Raw genomic sequence first — 6,827 nt, forward strand, 5'->3', positions numbered from 1 at the left:
AGTTGCTTCCTCGGCAGCAGCCAATCAAACGACGCTGCCGTGGGCTTACGCTCCTTCTGTCTCTCAGCCGCAATGGCCGCCTTCAGCAAGTTGTCGGCGATGGCGGTAAACAACCGAAAAATGATCTCTTGTGTGGCCAGCTGGACGTCTTTGTGGCTGGCCACGCAGAGGGACCACAAGAACCGACAAGTGAAAGATGCCTTGTGGAAAGAAGTGTGCGAAATAATGTTACCGGGAAAGGTCAGCAAAGGTACGTACGGCGCGTCTCCGCCGGCTTGACAGGTTGTGTTGATAGCAGCGGCTGATATTTCATTTCATCTACGCAGAGTGCATCACTGCGCTAGAAAAGCGGTGTAAATTGTCGAAAAACAAGTTTCGAAGGCCATTCGTCCTAGCCCAGAAAAATAAAAAAAAGCGACATGGGCACCGAAGACGCCGACGACTTCGACACCCAAGATGACGACGACGATGACGGGAACCCGCCAGCCAGCAGTGCAGTGTAGCCGGCTTCGTGGCCGTTCTACGAACAGCTGCTGTTCCTGCGCGACACCATGACCACCCGAAAGTAAGTTTATTGACGCTTTTATTAGCATTACGAAATAGCGAAAGAGAAAAGCTCGCGTATTTTTCGCGTCGAATAAAGAAGCTTGTGATTGTGATCCTTGCGGGAATGTTGGCGAAAGTCGCTAATACGCCACAGAATTTTACACGAAACGCGACGAGTCAAGGTAAAAACGCAGAAAAAGTGCTTATTGCGTATGTGTATTTCTTTCCTGTACACACCCAATGTGCATACTTTTGCGCCGTGATCCGCGTTCCCGCACCAGGATGGAGTCTTGATTAAAAGCTAAAAATTGCTTGTAACAGTACCAAAACCGCATCTGTAATGTGCGGTGTAATGTAAGGTTTAAACTAGGGGTGCTCTAAAAGTGGAAACCTATAGTAAATAAAAATTATGTCAAGCTGAAGCCAACAAAATTGAGCATTTTATTGCTTTCAGTGATTGGTGGGGCCGCTCATTGGAGAACTTCATTGGAGCAGCAGTTTTGTCAAGATGCAGAAGTGATTCCCTTGCAGTTCTTGGAACCACATAGGACGTCTACACTACTCAGATGTACAAGTGATGCCAAAAGTGCCCAAATCCTGTTGCATACAGTCATCCTGGACACCTTTCAGACACATGTAGAAGATGCAAACAGGGGTCTGATCTTGCACATGCAGGTTGTTTCAGTGAACACTTTCAAAAATTCCTGAGGGTGGGAGTAAAGTTTTCCTTCGCACTCCTCCCCCACAAGTGGCTCCGCTGGTACCGCCGTCAGCCGATGAGGACCAGCAGCGAGATGTTCGCCAGTGCGGCCGACGATCTGTTAAGCCGCCGGAGGCGGCCGTCGAGGAGTCGATGGGTTCGGTGGTTGCTGGATTCCGGTAGTCATTATACGCAGGCTTGGGTACGATATAACTTGGAGTTTATAGGCAGTACTATTTACAAGAGAAATTTACAATATTTACATAAAATGGGTAACTCGTTACAACTCTCGGCATAGCCGAAGGTACAGGGTACCTACAAACGAGAATGGACCCAAGTGGTGGATCTTAGAAGAACGCTCGGCATAGCCGATGGCGCGAAGCGCCTGTAAGAAGTAAAATCCGAACCCCGGTAATGGGGTTCCTAGCATTTATAGGATTTGGGCAGCGCCCCTGCTGGTGCGAGAGTGCACATGATGTCAGGCGGATATCCGGGCTGACATCAGGGTGACTGACATCAGCTCTCAAAGCCCCGATTGGTCCACTACAAACAAATAAAACACACACACACAAAAAGAACTAACCAATCGTAAACATGTCACCCCCGCGTTCACATGACCCGATAATCTCTCTCATGCAACTCCTAGTCAGCTTTCCGCGAACGTTATTGCCACCGCTAAGCCAAGGCAAGGCCTCGGCTACACAAAGTCGCATACCGTGAGTAGTAGTCACCCCACTAGGTTGAACGGGCGGTAACTGCTCCAAGGCGAAAGGCGGACGGCTTAGAACGGTCTAGACTAACGCCTTACAGCAACGTCTTAACGTCTCGCCGCTTCGCCTTTGTTCACGGGCGCTCGCCGGCACAATGAGGAAGTCGGGGCTAATCCCCTCCCGAGGCCAAGGACGGCCGCCGCCCGACCCGCGGGAAGAGCTGACCGCATACCAGCGCAACGAAGGTTTTCGGGATAAGCACCCCCTCCTCTCGCCGCACAAAAGGAAGGAACGCGAGGCATGCGCTCGCGGCTTCCAACTTCGCGTCTCGCCGGTAAACAAAACGAGAATTACGCAGCGGGCTTACAGTGGGCTTTTCAAGAAAAATAGGAATTCTCTTAAGAAACAAGCTGTCAGGTTCGGAGGACGTCAGCAGTTATAAAATGTGATTTACATAGTTAATTAATAAAATTGTCTATGGAACTTTTGAATTAGCGAAGTTTGGCGGTTATTGCCAATTGCGAGTTTCTAGCCACAGAGACGACGATAACCGATCAATTTTTAGATCAACAAAAAACACACTCTGTAGAGCCCTGCAACCCGCAAAAATCAAGTATTTTTCCAGCATGAAACCGAAACGCAGGGCACATGGTGCGCCAGAAGTCTAGTGAAAATGCAACATCCGCTGATGACGTGTTGCAGTGACTGTGTCGCCCAATTCAAGAAGGCTCTGGTGATTCCCCACGCTAGGGAATCAGCTGATATAAACGCCATCGCCTCCTGTATTTTTTCAATGATCAACGGTCACCTTATACCACGTCTAGCGTTATCTTTTCTTTCGTTGGTAGGCGAGAGAAAAAGGCTAGCCGTCGCCCACGGCGCCGTCGCCAGTTTCAGGAGCCCAAGTGGGCGTTGGCGACAGTTTTGCTTTTCTTTTTTTTTATTGTCTTGACCATATCTGAAGTGGCTACCAGACGTGAAAAATGTGAAACGTCACCATCCGTTCATTTTTTTTTTTGTTAGGTTTATCTGCTGTTCGTTTATAATCGCTGCGTGTTAGAAAGCGCGTCAGACCAACGCCGCCTGTATAAACAGTGCCTAACGCGTGAGCGAAAAATGGCCAAACAGCCACTCTCCTATTGCTCTCTCCTACCCTTCCCCGCTCCGTAGCCTTCCAGCGTGCTTTCGTGTCCGCCAGCCAGCGCCGCTTCTCGGAAACTATGCAAAATAGTGGAAAGTTTGTTTAGCGTTCCCGAGGCGGCGCTCCTACGCCTTCTTGTTTTTCACCATGCCTGTCTGTCTTGGTCTGTCACTGATAAAACTTCCTTTGTCACGAAGCAAAATCCCTTGCGCTGCCGCAGGCTGATGCCAGCTTTGCGCGCTTATCTACTGTGATCACAGGCCCTGAAATTTTCTCAGTGGGGCATCCCCCCTCTATCCCCTCCGCATTTAGGTATTGTTTTGACCCCCCTGTTCGCACTCCGCATCGGTACGCATTTCTGAAATTGAGGACTGTACTGTAGAAGCGCCCAGACAGCGTGGCGGGATCGCAGCTGCTTATCCTTTTGTTTCCTATAATTTTCTGAAGTTTACAAGCACGTGATATTATTGGAAAGTAATCGTAGAAGTGAGCGCCTGAACAAAAAACGTGCACGCAATTTTTTCTTCTCTAAATACTCCAGAAAGAAAAATATCAGTAAAATAACGGCTGCCCCATCCGAAAATATCGTTTTTCTGTTAGCTATATGTCTACCCGACAATCAGTATGTTCTTAGACTATTTCAGTCCGCCTCCGTGTTTATCTTTGGAAAAATGCAGCAAGTATGAAGCGAGCGACACGTTGAACGAGATCCCCAGTGCGCCACAGAACTAGCGCCCCGTCACGGCTAAGATGTAAGCGAAACGGCCCTTGAAGCCCAACAGGCAAGCTGACAGACACACGTCGTAGAAGTGGGTGCAGCGTTTGCGACTCGCGAGCAGTGACGTACGGCGAGATGTCCGCCAGCACGCGCCACATAGCGGATCAGTGCCTGAACTAAGCGTCCCTACCCTTCCCATTGAAAAGCGCGCGACGCGTCAGGCAATGTTAATACAGGCGGCGTTGGTCAGACAAAGGAAAGGTTTGGTTGCTGGGTGAGGAAGGTTTTCGTGGCTGTGGCCGCATGCTGAGGCTTCCTAGCTAGGGTAAATTGCCCTTACATTTCGAATTGGCCGCCACATTCATTGAAGCACGTCACCAGTGGACGTTGCGTTCGCTCAAGACTTCCAGCGCTCCTCGAGCGCCGAGTTTCGTTTTCGAGCAAAAAACAACGGCAGGTTTCCTCGCGCACAGGGCTTTAAACACCGACTTTTTCGTTGTTTTAAAATATGATGTGAAATCGTCTTCTCCGGGACTACAAAATTACCGTTCACAATAGCCACCAAAATCCGCTAATTAAGAAGTTAATTAGGAGAGTTTAATTACCCACCTAAATAATGGGCACGCCCTTCTACTACCTGGCGTCCGCCGCAGCTAGCAGTCTCATTCTGAAGAGGGTTTCTTTTTTTCTCGAAGATCCTATTTTTAAGAATTTTTGAAAGTGTTCGCTGGAACACCCTGTATATTATGGGAATGGCTTCGAGCTATCTCTTAGAACCACATAATTATTAGTGAAGAGCAGTGGGAGACTGCTCCCCAGCTCAGATCCCGCGGATCAGCTCTGGGACATTCAGTTAGCCGAAGACGCTGCTAGGACCCAAAGGCACCTGGCTGACATCTAGGATGGAAGGCTAGCCCTCCTAAACTGGACAAAAAAATGTTCTTTCCCTCTCCCCCTTTTAATAAAAAACAACACAATTATAATTGTTTTCGCACGCACTATGCTGTAGTGTAACAAGCATGCATTTGTTAACAATGGCAATGTTGGCATGTTTGACGTTGCATAACGATCGCCTGCGTAAACACACTAACTTGCTCCAAGGGTCTGCCGGCAGCCGGAAGTTAAAAAAGGAACTCAGAATGGCATGCGCGATCCATGAGGCTTTCTGTATAACACAGTGCAGCAACGAGTGTGCTAGTACACATACACTATGGTAGTGTAAAAAGCATACATTTCTTAGCAGTGGGAATATTTTCTTGCTGTTACTAGAATATTTTGCCATGTTTCAGGGCAAACATTGACACCTTTTTACACACCTATACAACAATGCATACACCTTCATTTTTGCTGTGCAGGACTTCTGGCAACTTCGAGCCACAGAATAAGCAGAAAAAGCAGGATGCCCGGCAAGTGGGACGTCAGAGGACGGCAGAAATCCTATTTAGAGAAATGTCTCATAGCCAATTTGAGAGCATCGAATTTGATTAGACGGACGACCACGCTGATCTGTACCCAGTGCCGGTGGGGTCGATTGAGTGTGCCCCGTTGCTACCTAAACCAGCATCGCCATCGCTTGAGTCAACACAGTCATCAAGTGATTCGGCACCATCAGCGCTGGGAACTGTGTCATCGCTTGGGTTGGCGGGAACGTCACTGCAAAGCCAGGGGTCCCGCCTTGTCAGCGTGTCTGCGATGCAACCACCTAAAATAAGAAAAAGGAAAGACGGCGATGAAAGTTTGCTGATAGAGCATCTTGGAAAACTACCAAACTGTCTAGAGGAACAGGACGACCATCATCATTTTGCGTTGTCACTCGTGAGGGAAATGAGAGAAGTAAAAGAGGAACACCACTTGGACATGCGCATGAAGATTATTGAAGTGATCAAACAATTTAAAGTAGCTGAAGTGTGGTACCTCTTGTTTATTTAGAGCTGACAAAACGTGGGAAAACAGAACGAGGCATGTTGACTTGCGTGGTGCTACACGAGTGGGCCAATTATAGATGGGTAAACATGATTCAAAGTGTATTTGCGAATAAAGGAGTTTACCTTCAGAAAAGTGGGTGCAGCCCCTGCTCTTGCAGGCGCGTGAGAGCCCCTTCTTTGGAGACCCTTGGCTGGTGCCACTGCCAAGGCACCTCTCCAGCGCTGCTGCAAAAGTAGGCAGAGAAGAGGGCCCTGGCATCTGCAGCATCTGAACCGAAGTTTCTTGACTGCATCCCTTGATGCGGGAAACAGCAGGGGTCCACGTGCTGCCGCCCCGACGCCTGCTGATTGCCTTGCCTGCATTCTCCTGCGACCACATTCCCGAATTTTTCTAAGTGGTCCCGGAACTGCTGGGATTATTCGTTCAGGACGGACAAGAAATTGTGGAGAACGCATGCCGCTTTCCCCACAAAATCCACATTGTTGGGTAGGAGTGGGATTGTTCTCAGCAGAATGCGCCACCTGGCTGCCGTGATGTCAATGACATTCTCTGCACACCTCCTGGTAAAACGAAATAACAATAGTGCGAAATAGGTTTCAGAAGAAGCAACCTTTTAAAACCAATTCTGTAGACTTAATTTTGAACTGCAGCTGCAAGAACACCAACGTAAAATGATTACATGCTAGTACCGACTAACTTTGGTCAGCCCATTTAGCGGCAAAGTAACACACACATTGTAAAGCAACACAAACACATTTGGTGTCGAAGCCTCGATTAATCTTTCCACTCGCACTGATCTTCTGTTAGACAAACTTGTTTCCTTTCTTGATCACGTTAATGTACAGCTGCATCATAATGACTACACAGCATTTATTGTCGGAGCAAAAATGTCAGAATATTTTTTTACTGGCTGCCATGTTTTTTCTCTATCCGTGGCTATGTGGCCAGACCTCTTGCATTCCAATCGATACTATTGTGAAGCGCACATGTGCACCAGTTGCCCTTCCATCTACTGTCACATACTTAGGTTTATTAGTTTATTTTTTATACATCTTAAGATATCCGATAAGCACACGTATATAACGA

The 6,827-nt window shown here is 48.1% G+C and overlaps 1 pseudogene; it reads left to right on the top strand.

Annotated features, from left to right (window-relative positions):
• The first annotated feature begins 419 nt into the window (after positions 1-419).
• On the top strand, positions 420-5,744 carry LOC144148505 (uncharacterized; annotated as a pseudogene).
• The last annotated feature ends 1,083 nt before the right edge of the window (positions 5,745-6,827 follow it).

Source organism: Haemaphysalis longicornis, unplaced genomic scaffold, assembly GCF_048455015.1.
Source record: "Haemaphysalis longicornis isolate Haplotype H1 unplaced genomic scaffold, Haemaphysalis longicornis Haplotype H1 scaffold_8, whole genome shotgun sequence".
Lineage (NCBI taxonomy): Eukaryota > Metazoa > Arthropoda > Arachnida > Ixodida > Ixodidae > Haemaphysalis > Haemaphysalis longicornis.